Genomic DNA, 13,268 nt, shown 5'->3' on the forward strand with positions numbered 1-13,268 from the left:
ACGATGCAGCACAGATTGGGACCGGCTTCCATAAACTGCACGGAATGTAGGCTTTGGTGTGATTTTCTCCGTCAGTCTCACAAGATTCCATGGAAATCAACTTTCCAATAGGACGTAAAAAGCAAACCAAACCAAACCAAACTAAGGCTGCCTTAAATGGCCAGGAGTCAGAGAATGTGATCTCTGCAGTGGAACTGCCGGCACGTATGCAGCATTTGTGTCCACCTGGAGGAGAGAGGAGAGACGGGGGCCGTTGTCTCCTTCCCCAACTGTGGGAATCAAGCCAGAGCATTTTAAATGGGGGGAACACTCTCCAAAAACTCAAAGTTGGTCACGCTGTGTTAGTAAATGTCCCATTTCAGTTCCGGATGTAAACCTGGACCCAGGAATGTGTGTGCTTCGTTTATTTGGTTTGGGGGGAGGAGAGACAAGGCAGAGCAAACAAAGTTCGGCCAAGCCAGAATGTCTTGCTCAGAAATGGGTAGAACAGGGCCCCAAACCCATAACCAAAGAATGCTGGACTCTTTCCCCAGCTGCAGAAAGGTTTTCGCATTTAAGCTTAGGAAGGTTTAAGGGAGGAATGTAAGGAGAGCGTTTCTGTAACCAGAGGAGGAGAACCTTCTATGTCTCCCAGCAGCACTTTGATTCCAGCGCCATCTGGCACCCATCCAAGGCAACCTGAACTTTCTGAGAAACTTGACTTCCTGTTCCCACCACCTCTGCGGACTGGAGAACTGGGGTGACTAAGGTGGGGAGTAGGGCTGCAGGTTAGTTTCAAAGCAGGAGGTGGGAACTCTGCTCCGACACGCTTAGCAAGTCTCCCGGCAGCAACTGTAAAAATGAAAGTTTGAGCTCTAGAAGCTTCGTTCTTTCAACAGCAAACTTCACTCACGCGATTCTTAAAGATCTTTGGGGAAGACTGTAAAACATAAAACTATCGACTTCTTAAAATCTACAGGGGGCCTTACCAGCACCTGGCTCAACTCATATTTTACAAAAAAAAAGCCACGCAGAGGTGAGAGCTATTAAGTGACATTGGTGGGGGGCGGAGGGGAATGGGAACAGGTTCTAGGCTTCCTGACTCTGAAAGTGCTGCAGTTTCCTCCAAGGATTATAGAAAAGTGCGATTCCAAATAGGAGGCCTTGGTGAGTTTTACCATATGTAAGTTATACGTCACCACCTGACTTAAAAAAAAAAAAAAGAAGTGTATGTTATCCAGGCCTCCCCTCGAACCTGAGTCTGTTTGACCCAGAGCCTGCGTGTTCCTGCGTTTTGCCTCTCAGTAGCATTGCTGTCACTGCAGTGAACCTACAATCCTTTTGGGGTTTTTGTTTGAGGAGGAAGCTGATGATTGACGGGGATATACAGGACGAAGGCATTAACCATGGCAATTCGCAAGATAAGCTTGCTGAGTCCTGAGCCGGACAGGTCAAGAGCTGCTAGAGCACTGTGTGAATTTCACTTCCCCATGATATTAATCAGTCTTCGCCTAGAGGGGCCCTTATATCCGGGCCACTCCCTGCTTGGGGTTCAGGATAGAAAAACAAAACAGGGCTGGCCGCATGATGGGAAAGGAACATTGGGTATTCTTGTTCGCTTCCTGGTCAATTACAAAGTGTTAATGACATTCAAAGGAAACCTGTCTCCCTCAGTGATCTACAAATAAGGAAGGGCAACAGAAGGTGAGCCAAAGAAAAGACAGGGTCCTCCAGGGAAATGCAGAGCAAAACCAGTCAGCCCCAATAATCACCAGAGGGAAAAGCATCCTAATTTACAAAGGAAATAGACATCCCAGTAAATTGGAAAAGCAGCACAGGCTGAAATCAGGTGGGACCGAGAGCTCTTAAACTAACCGTAGCTGCTTTTTAAACCTCAAGGATTTGTTACTGAGAACCATTTCTCAAACGAGGTGATAGAATGAATGGTAGTCTCCTTCTTAACATCCATAGTAAACAAGTAAACATGCAATACAAATAATGTATGTAAGAGGAGTTAGGAACAAGAGGAGAACAGATAGAGACAATAAAGCTTTTTAACTTTGAATGGTAACAGAAAACGTTCTTTGATAACATTCTTTAGGAAGGTCAACATAAAATTTTGTTTTGTTCCTTATGAACACTTTTTTTAAAAAATATTTATTTATTTTGGTTGTGCTGGGTCTCATTTGTGGCAGCCGGGCTCCTTGGTTGTGGCTTGAGGGCTCCTTAGTTGTCGCTCACCAGATCCTTAGTTGTGGCACGTGGGCTCCTCGGTTGCAGCACGCAGGCTCCTTAGTTGTGGCATGCGAACTCTTAGTTGCGGCCTGCATGTGGGATCTAGTTCCCTGACCAGGGATCGAACCTGGGCCCCCTGCATTGGGAGCTCGGAGTCTTAACCACTGTGCCACCAGGGAAGTCCCCCTTATGAACATTCTTGATGAATTTGGCTCGGGTGGTTAAAATGATATTAAATTCAAGATAGCAAATTTTTCCTTTGAGAGCATAGGCTTGCTGGTCAGGATCAATTAATTTTGATCCTTCCTAGAGTTCTGGTTTTTATCGGCTATAAGTCTTGGCTTTCTGGGGGCTGAATCTTTTTGCTCCCCAGCACTCTGAACCGACCTCCACTCCCAGCCAGTACTGCAATAGCTGAGCGGATGGCTTCCACAACTTCTGTATTTCCCTTTTGGAAATTGCTGTGTATTTGATGATACCTATTCAATAGCTCTCCAGTCTCTTTTAAGAATTGTTCATTTGTTTTCTCTTTTCTGCTGCTTTAGCCTTTCTCATCTCCACTTTGCTCTGTGGGCGTTTTTGCATGTTAGATGGCTTCTTTAAACACAGGATCGGGACGTCCCTGGTGGTCCAGTGGTTAAGGCTCTGCGCTCCCAATGCAGGGGGCCCGGGTTCAATCCCTGGTCAGGGAACTAGGTCCCACATGCCACAACTAAAAGATCCCACATGCCACAACAAAGATCCCGCATGCTGCAATTAAGACCCGGTGCAGCCAAATAAATAAATAAATAAATATTAAATAAATAAATAAATAAACACAGGATCAAGATATGTTCCAGGAAAAAAAAAAAAAAAAAGATATGTTCCAGGGATGTCTTAGGCAACAATTTCTGGACATTCAAGTTCATGAAAAGAGGGGTCAAAAGATTATGAAGGGTGTTCAGCATGACAGTGGGATGAATGAAAATAATCACCTGGTTTGAGGCCTGGTTGCTTTAAGGTATCTTTAAGGATATATTAATTCTCTGCTTTTAGAAATTCTCTACTTCTAGAAATGATTCACAAATCTTGGGAGGGCTTGAGTACCAGGTTGGAGGACCTGACACAGACTCAGGGCGCTTCATTTTGTCCTTTCCGACTTCGTTCACTCATTCCGGGCGTGACATGATTCTCTAGTGAATCTGCGAAGCTGAAGACTTGCCCAACCAATGGCTTGCAGGGGCTTGGAGCAGGCAGAATGTTCTAGGAGACGTGCTCTCTGTCTGTTTGCAACTCGGGTTTGCTTCAGCCTGGTGATGAGTTTACCATGATATGAACTGCATCGCTTCAGGAGGAAACAAAGAACAGGAAACCACAACAGGGGCACCCAGAGCTCACCTTTCGCCCTGCCTGTCTCCTGGGCACGTCTCCTTCACCTGCTCTGCCACTGAGGCGCCCTTCCCCAACCCGTGCTGAACCTCTGCCTGCACCCTCACTGGAGCCCGGAGAGCACAGCCGCAGGGCTCTGGTGGCTGAGGGTGCCCCCCCCCCCCCCCCCCCCACCGCATCTCATGTCATGCAGGAAGAAGCAACCAGCCTGAGGCCCCTTAGCTGCAGACGTAAACCCATTTCTTCTGCTAAGAAACTCTCAAAATCCTTTTCCACCTTCTAGACCAGCAATGCTAAGGATGGATTTGAATCTATCCAGGCCTTTTGTACTCCACTGGGCAAAGTGTCTGTTCTGCCTGAAATGATGGGCTCGGAAATGTGAGAGTGCCTAGCCCCAGAGGTCAGGAACGATCATGTCTACGGCTCTTTCCCCATCTCCATGTGGGTCCCCAAGACTGCGCCTGTGCCTCCTTTGTCACTGTCTGCTCCTAGCACTCGGAACCCCTTGCTCATGCCAGAAAAGCCCCACTCCCGTGGCAACATAGGTTCCAGCCCTAAGCACAGGCACAGTGACACCCTGCGAAGTTCTGCCCCAACCTGAAACTCAACCTCTACACTTTTGTGTCAAGATTTGTCTCGACAGGATCATTTCCATTGCTGGGTTGGAAGCCATCTTCCCCCTTCAAGTCAGCCCACGTTTATATGCGGGAGTTCTCAGTAACCCGAAGGGAAGCCCAGCCTCCTGACACTAAACCCCACCAGCTCGTCCCATTTCCCCACCATCCACTTGACGCCCCAATTAGCCATTGAGACATCTTGGACAATTTTAAGCCATAATGGCCTCAGGTTTCCCTCTGTTTCAAGCTACAGATGTGGAACAGTTAAGAAAGAAGAAAAATCTTGCTGATTGCTTTGTGCAACCATTCTTACTATTTTATAGCCCATATGGAGAAATACAATTTACAAATGCCTCATCAAGGAGTTTGGCTGAAAATGGTATTCCAGGCCTGTTCTGTAATCAGAAAAACACGCACACACACCAACGAGCGGTATTCAGCTAAGAATTCAATGCCAGCTCATTTTTTCTTTAAAGGAATGTCACATCAAGGAAGAATTCTCTGCCACAAAGCAGGATGAGATGTCAGGTGGAGACAAATGAGGATTACAGAGCTACTTCTCCGGCACAACCACCTAGAAACAACCAAAAGAAGGATTCTGCAGTGTTTGACAGGCGCAAAGCCTTTTTTTTAAGAACTCCAAGTGTCCAAGCTAGAAAACCCTGAAGAAATTCTCATTTCTCGGCTGGGGCAATTTATCTCTTTTCTCAGCTGGAGTATTTGTGAGCTGTCTCTCAGAAAGAAACAACTCAATATGAAAATCTTTAAGCCTTTGTAAAGGGAGGAAGTGTATTTGAGGCAACGCTGGCTTAAGGAAGCTAAAACACTTGAAAATGCATTTTTCACATAGGTTTTGTGAACTAACCAAAGCGTTTAGGACGCACATGGTCACTTCAATTTTTTTTTTTCCACTAGAGGTTATCTGCAAAGACCACAGGAAATGTTTAAGCAAATTTAAAGGCTATTTCTCAAGAGTTATTAGAATAAGTACAGTAATTTAGTGACTTGGTTTCTAACAACTCAAGGCCTGACTCCTCCCACGCCCAACATCGTTCTCCACATGGTTATGTCAATTGGCCAACAGATAATAATAATGCTGGCTAACAAGTTAGGAATGGCTTTTTAACATGTTCACTCTTTTATCGCACTCATTGAGAATGAACTTTAAAAAATGTACAACTTGGATTAGTAGACGGACAGAGGGACAGACGGATGGATGGATAAGCCAGTATAGCAAAATGTCAACGGTGGAATCTGGGTGGTGGGAACATGGGTATTCCCTATAAAATTCTTTCCACCTGGTATTATGTTTGAAATTTTTAATAAGAAATGTTAGAAAAAACCTACCGCTCATTTTGAGAACATCTAGAAGTCTTAGATGTGCCTGTGGGGCTAAAGGCTGGGAACATCCGTGCTCTGTAGCCTGAATTAGTGATTTAAGCTCTGATGGCTAAGCAAGCATTGCCGATTTATCTTACGGGGCTGGTAGTGCAGGAGATGGAGGTCTCACTCCCAATAATCCTCTTGGTGCTTGAGTGTTTCATGTTCATTTAAATTTCCGCATTTTCTCCAATTCTTAGACTCTTGGCAAAAGTTGTGTTTTTTGTTTGTTTGTTTGTTTTTACCAAGTCTTTCTTTTTTCCCCCCGAAAGCAAAACTTTTTATTGAAGTAGAGTTGATTTACAATGTTGTGTTAGTTTCAGGTGTACAGCAAATTGGTTCAGTTATACATATATACGTATACCTGCGTCAATATAGTGTGTGTGTGTGTTCTTTTTCTGATTCTTTTCCATTATAGGTTATTACAAGATACTAAATATAGTTCCCTGTGCTATAAGCAGGTCCTTGTTTATTTTATGTATAGTAGTGTGTATCTGTTCATCTCAAACTCCTAATTTATCCCTCCCCACCTTGGCAAAAGTTTTTACTGGAATGCCACAGCACATTTTAGGCTCTGGCTGTTTAAGGGTAAATGTCTGCATTCATCTCTTTCAGAAAGCCTCCTCTCCCTGACACCCCTCCCCGACTGATGCCCCTCTTCTGTGTGCTCCTTTGTGCAAGCTCTGCCAGGGCCCTTCTCAGTGGGCTTTTCAGGAGTCTCTCCAGCTAGTAGATTAGAATTCCCTGGAGGGCAAGAACAGTCTTGGTCAACTTTGCTTCTCCAGCACTCAGTGCACGGCTGGCCCATCGTGGGCCATCAGCAAATGCTGCCTTTGTCTGTAGGCGGATGAGTGCTGTGTATTCATATAGGGGCGCAGGCCCAGGCTTTCCCATCAAATGGCAGAGTTAACTCACCCAGTCCTGAGAATGACACGTCTGCTTAGAGCAGAGGGTCCCCACGTCGCTGTCCCCTGGAATCGCTGGGGGAATGCCACATCACACTGCTGCCTCCGTCCTACCTGCTGAGTTTCTGATTAACTGAGCTGGCATGTTTCCTGGGCCTCAGGACGTTAAAATCTCCCCAGGGACAGAAATGGGCCGGCTGCACCGAGAACCCCTGGGTTGGGGCTTTTGGGGCTACCAGATAGTTTCACTTACTCTCTGTCGTTTGATTCTCGGGACGGTCTAACAGGTCACCAGGGCAGTGGTTCCCAACTGGGGCCGATTTTGCCCTCCAGCGGACAGATGTCAGTGTCTGGAGGCTTCTTTGGGTGTCACATCTGCGAGTGAGGGCACCTAGCGGGTAGAGCCCAGGGACGCTGCTAAGCATCCTACAGTACACAGGACCGTCCCCCTCTAAGGATGACCCGGCCCAGATGCCACTAGGGGCTGAGATGGAACCACGCTGGTCTATGGTAACCTGCGTCCAGCTCAGGCATCTTCGACTCATGTCTTTGCTGTTACTCCTCCGCTCACGCCGTGCCCCTGCCCCAGATAAGACAGACAACTGCGCAGCTGTTGGTTCCAAAGTATGTCTGAGTCAACTGTTGATGTTACAGGTGGGATTGTCTCCAGCGAATGAGCGAGCTGACACGTGACGCGTGTGCCCTTTGTGCCAGGCCCTTCCTCCCAGGGCCATCTGCTTCTCCTGGGAGCCAGAGGTTCTAAATGCAAAAGCTCAATTCATTCCACACGTCACACGTTTAATGAAGGGTGTGAGCTCCACGTTTTAAAGACAACAAGTTGCCTCCGCTCCCCAGTAGGTCTGTGTTGTCTTAGTATAAAATGAATAATCTGCCGTGTTTCAAAAACCCCTTTGTTTGAGAAACTCGGGCCTAAAACATTCTTCATCTTCCCTGCTCTCGCGGAATGGAATTGAGGTGCCATATAAGCCTAATCGTCAGCAAGGCACACTGATGCCCCTTCCTTGTAATCCCACCCTCCTCCATCCCACTAGGAATCCAAAAAATGCCTTTTAGGGCAAAGTCTAAATCACTTTTGCATTTTCGGAGCCACTTCTTGTCTTTACTATCATGGACAATTGAGGTGACTGTGCTAATGGCAACTTCTGAATAATCTGATGAGAGGTCTATTAATACAGTGTTAAATGTCACAGTTAAAATAGAAGGTACAGTACTTACGGCTGTATCGCCGGACCTAGCACAATTCCTGACATAAGGTTTACGCTTAATAAGTGTTGGCTGGATGAAACAGTGAAGTAATTGAATGAAACAGACGCAACAAGTTCAAGTGATGTATAGAATGGAATAGCCAGAGTTTTTGTTTGAGATTGATGCCTTCTCTAGTGGTTGCAGAAAGAGGTGATAGCTGGCTTTCATTTTATTATTAAAGCATGAATAAAGCATATCAATATTAATTTTCTCAGGGAACCCTTAGCATTGTTGGTGGGAATGTAAGTTGGTGCATCCATTATGGAAACAGTCTAGAGATTCCTCAAAAAATTAAACATAGAACTAACATATGATCCAGCAATCCCGTTTCTGGCTGTTTAGCCAAAGGAAATGAAATAAGACTCTGGAAGAGATATCTGCACCCCATGTTCATTGCAGCGCAATTCAGAATAGCCGAGAAGTGGAAACAATCTAAATGTCCATTGATGGACAAATGGATAAACAAAAAATGTGATGTATATATATTCATATATATGAATATATATATGAATATTATTCAGCCTTAAAAAAGAAGGAAATCGTGCCATTTGCGACAACGTGGATGAAACTAGAGGACATAATGTTAAGTGAGATAAGCCAGACACAGAAAGATAAATACTGCATGATCTCACTTACATATGGAATCTAAAAAAGTTAAACTTATAGAAGCAGAGAGTAGAATGGTAGCTGCCAGGGGATGGGTGTTAGGAGAAAGGAGGAGATGTAGGTCAAAGGGTGCAAAGTTTCAGTTATGTAGGATGAATAAGTTCTGAGGATCTAATGTACAGCTTGGTGACCATAGTTAATAATACTGTATTGTATACTTATAACTTGCTGCGTAGATCTCAATTGTTTTCAACACAAAAAACAAAGAAAAAAAAACCACAGTAGTAACTGTGAGGTGATGGAAATATTAATTAGCTTGATGTGGCAATCATTTCACACTGTATATGTATATCAAAACATCATATTGTATTCCTTAATATATACAATTTTTATTTGTCAGTTATAAAGCTGGAAAAAAAAGAAATGACTTACAGCATCATCAGAATGCTGATTTACTTCTGTCATTAATAAATTATTTTAATATATTAAAAAATGATTTTCTCATCCTGATATCAGTATCTCAGTGTCACCAAATATTATATGATGTGAATGAATATAATCCTGATATTCATATTAACATTTCCTTTTGGCAGACATTCATTACATTTTTCTTTAAAAGAAGGATAAACAGTTTAAAACAGGAAATATCTGACATGATTAGGTTTTTTTAAAAGAACTTTTGTGCTTTTATGAACATCTGACAAACATCCCCAGGAGCGATTTTTCCATTAGGCACAGAGCTGAGGGCCCACAAAATAATTTCAGTTTCTTCTAAAAATCAGAAGGAAAAAAATTAATATAATCCAGCCTGGATTGTACTTGCCTTCATACCAACGTAGTCATAAAATATAATTTTTAATATTTTTTTTGTTGAGGAAGGAGTTTGTGAAGGGCCACGTGCCTACAGCCCATGAAAGTTGTCCGGTGGTCTGGGATATCACCTCCCTACACTCCAGTACTCTACTCTTTTCAAGTAAAACGTTGTTTTTCTCACTAGCTTCTGATTTCCGTTTTTCAGAGAGTTTCATTCGATTGTCTGAATGACTATCTGGGTCTTTCAGTGGAGGGTGATTGACAGCTGAGGACATTTACATCCATGTGATTGACAGCTGAGGATATTTACATCCATGGACTGGCTCAGGGAGTGGGGGAGGGAAGAGGCAATATATGAAGTGGGAATATACCTGTGGGAAGCATGCAGTCTTAGCCGGAGGTAACTCCTGGAGGAGACAGTATGTCTCTCACAAAAAGCAAAGCCCTTACCTTGGAATGCACTCTTTTTCCCAGGCCTGAGGAATGTAAAAGAGATTAGCAAAGCTATCTCAAGCCAGGAGACCTCAGGGACCTGAGAGTCCTGGTTTTTCCTTATGGCTTGGGGGCTGTGTGTGTGTCTGGTTAGGGGAAGATAATGTTCAAGGATAGTCGTTGTAAACATGTTGACGTCCATGGTGGTGAATGAACTGAGTCGATAAGCAATTCTGTGGGTTCATTGTCTAATAATGAGTTCCTCTTCTGTCTGTATAAGATTCAGCAGATTCTAAATAAAGTGCCTTGCAACCATCAGTTGTCTTGGTCCTTCTGACCCCATACTCACGGGGCTATTCAGTCCCTTACCCCTCTCCATCGGGACCTGGAAGACCCCCTGCGGTGGCTGGACCGTCGCATATACCAGCTTGCAGGGCAAAGGTGAGGGGTCAAAGATGACTCCATGATTCTCAGCTCGGGGATGGGGGTAGATGAAGGTGCAGTTATCTAAGAGATCTCAAATACCATGAGAGAGGAGATGGTTGATAGATGTCAGGGAGAATGAGCTGGAAAATGGCTAAGGCTGACCCTGGCAGAGATGGAGGAAAAGGAAGCAGCACTACAGATCATGACGCAGCAGCCAGAGGCGGGAGGACAAGCCAGAGAGCTGGGTCCAGAGTTCTAGAGAGGACTGAGTTCTAAGAGTTACAGAGAGGTCAGTCAATTCAAAGACCTCAGAGAGGTCAAGGAGGTTGAGGCTTGGATGGCCACCCCCAGCTTTGACCATCCGGAGGTCACCAGAGGTCTTTGCTTGGTAGTTTCTGAAGGGCTGTGTAGGTAGTAGTCAGATTGCAGTGGATAGATGATACCGAGAAAGAGAGGGGAAGAGAGTTCCTCCCTCTAGGGCCAGGACAGTTTGGAAAAGAAGCCAGTGCCAGGGAGGAAGAGAGCATTGCTGGTGTTTTAACTTCTGTCTCTCAAAAGTACACTTTAACAGAGAGAATGAAGTATCAATGTAATCATCTAGATCAGGGGTCAGCAAGCTATGGCTCAGAGACCAACTCCAGCCTGCCGCCACCTATGTTTGTAAATAAAGTTTTATTGGAACACAGCCATGCCCATTTGTTTATGTATTGTCTGTGGCTGCTTTTGTGGTACCAGGGCAGAGTGGAGTAGTTGCGACAGAGGCCGTCTGGCCCGCAAAACTGAAAATGTTTACCATCAGGCCCTTTACAGAAAGTTCGTCAACCCCTGTTCTAGGTCAACTTCCTCGATGTAAAGATGAAGAAACAGACCCTCCATTATATTTCTATACCCATCTGCTGTCTTGTTCTGACAAAGCAGAAATGCCTCCTGGAGTGATTGATTACCTAGTACAGCCCTCATCATCCACTGAATTTCCACTCTCACTGAGGCAGATTTTCCTTCCCATTCTAGCGACAAATGGAAACTAGAGCCAAAGCCATGTCTGGCCTCTGTATGGGCCTCATTTCAGGAATGTTTCTTGGGTACATTAATGAGCAGAAGTGTCTTAGCTTCAGAGCTGTTTCTGAAAACGTGGAGATTTAAGTGAAAAGGAAATACTTTTGTTTCTGCCTCCATCATTTAGTGTGAATCAGAGTTAACAGCTCACAGTCAGGTTGCCAGTTCACAAGAAAGGATGAGGTTGCCAGAAAATCAAAATCACACAGTTTCCTGTTTCTGAAGATGATTTCAACAATGTCACTGAGGGTTTCAAAGACAACAGTGGCTGTTTGCCAGAGCCAGACCAGCTCCAATGGCCTTTGTTTGCATTATTGTTTGATGGGTCAACGCACCCGCATCATTGTGTTCCTCTGTCTGCTCCCCACCCCCACTATTTTTTTGTTATGCATTAAATTTCCTGCTGAAAATTAAATTTCCCAATTTCCTCTTTGTTGATCCAAGCAACAGATTATAGAGAAATTAGAAACGATTTGAGACACTCAGGGATTTTTTGAGCTTGCAATTGGCTATACACAAAGATGGTGGAACAGTAGTTTTGAAAAAGGAAAGATTTTTTTTTTTTTTTAAATAAATTTATTTATTTATTTTTGGCTGCGTTGGGTCTTTGTGGCTGCGCGCGGGCTTTCTGTAGTTGTGGTGAGCGGGGGCTACTCTTCGTTGCTTGCACGGACTTCTCATTGCGGTGGCTTCTCTTGTTGCAGAGCATGGGCTCTAGGCGTGCGGGCTTCATTAGTTGTAGCACGCAGGCTCAGTAGTTGTGGCTCGCGGGCTCTAGAGTGCAGGCTCAGTACTTGTGGCGCACGGGCTTAGTTGCTCCGCGGCATGTGGGATCTTCCTGGACCAGGGCTCGAACCCGCGTCCCCTACATTGGCAGGCGGATTCTTAACCACTGCACCACCAGGGAAGCCCAGGAAGGATATTTATACTGATTTTTCAATCAATATTTACATATCTTGGCATCACAATTCCTCCCATTCACCCCATTTGAACAGGGAAAGGTGCCTCTTCTTGGCGCTGTAATCTACTTCTTCCATCATCTTCCTCCCTGCTCATCCCCACACATCCCCCACACTATTTTAAAATTATGGTACTGGACCCATGTAGGCCCTGTCATGGAGGCTCCAAGGCCAAAGCCATGCTCCCAGGCTACCTAGCATGTCATTGCCATCTACACTCACAGCTTCAGCTTTGGCATGGTTGAAAATTCTTCCAAGTAATGTGTAAGAGGGACAGTTTTTTTTTTTTTTTCTGGGGTGAGGCTGCTATACCAACCCAGAGGGACACGGTAGATTTTTGATGACATCTTTCAGTACAGAATGTGCGTAGGGCAGCCATGGAAGGATTGGAAGACTCGCTGACCAGAGGGGCCCCCAAGATTACTTTATGTGAATTCAAACTGCTAAAGAAACGATGAAATTGTCCCAGTGTCCTGAGCTTTGGGTTCAGATCCATGGGACCATGATAGACTTGAATGGTTGGACCTCTGACCACCGCAAATGAAAATCAGACTCGAAGAAGGTTAAGAGGTTCTAGAGTCTCTTTGGGAAGTAGGGACTTTAGGCCTGGATCCAGTGCCTTGAAGGTTTCCCTTGGGCACCATTTTGCATATGGTGACCACATTGTCTGAATTAAATGCAGGAGGCATGAACAAATATCCATAGACATGAACAAATATCCGTAGAGTATCTGAAGCACTATTGCCTCCAAACCAAGATGACTTTTTCCAGGCTACATGGCATTTCTGTAATTTGTCACTCTCAAGTCTCCTATGAGAGGAGTGTTTTCTTGGGCCTGGTCATCCCAGTCTAGGTTGACGATCAAGATCCATGCACCTCAGAAACAAGATCCAGGGTCTGTGATGTCACACAGGTGGCCTCAAGGGGAGGACAGAGTGCCCTAGCCATCTCGCTCTAGGGTAAAGGCATGCAACCCCCGTACTGCAATGAAGTGGCCTCCTATCTGAAAGTCATTGAGCTTGAGCTGAAATAGAATGATTGCCAGAGTTATGGCTCAGCCTCCTCGTTCCTTGCTAAATATCCATCAACCAGAATATAAGTAATCATTTATCGGCCCCCAGTGACATTTTAGTTAAGAAAATTTTTCTGTGTTTACCTAAGGCCATCCCAGAAATGGTTTTTGAAAAGTGCTTTATTCATAGACATTTGCTGTCCTCTTTATGATT

The 13,268-nt window shown here is 44.8% G+C and overlaps 1 long non-coding RNA gene across 2 annotated transcripts in view; it reads left to right on the plus strand.

Moving 5' to 3' along the window:
• The window catches only part of LOC132357746 (uncharacterized), a 67,754-nt gene that overhangs the window by 54,306 nt on the left and 180 nt on the right, over positions 1 to 13,268 (plus strand). The gene's annotated exons all lie outside the window — the stretch shown is intronic.

This window comes from Balaenoptera ricei, chromosome X, assembly GCF_028023285.1.
Source record: "Balaenoptera ricei isolate mBalRic1 chromosome X, mBalRic1.hap2, whole genome shotgun sequence".
Taxonomy (NCBI): Eukaryota; Metazoa; Chordata; class Mammalia; order Artiodactyla; family Balaenopteridae; genus Balaenoptera; species Balaenoptera ricei.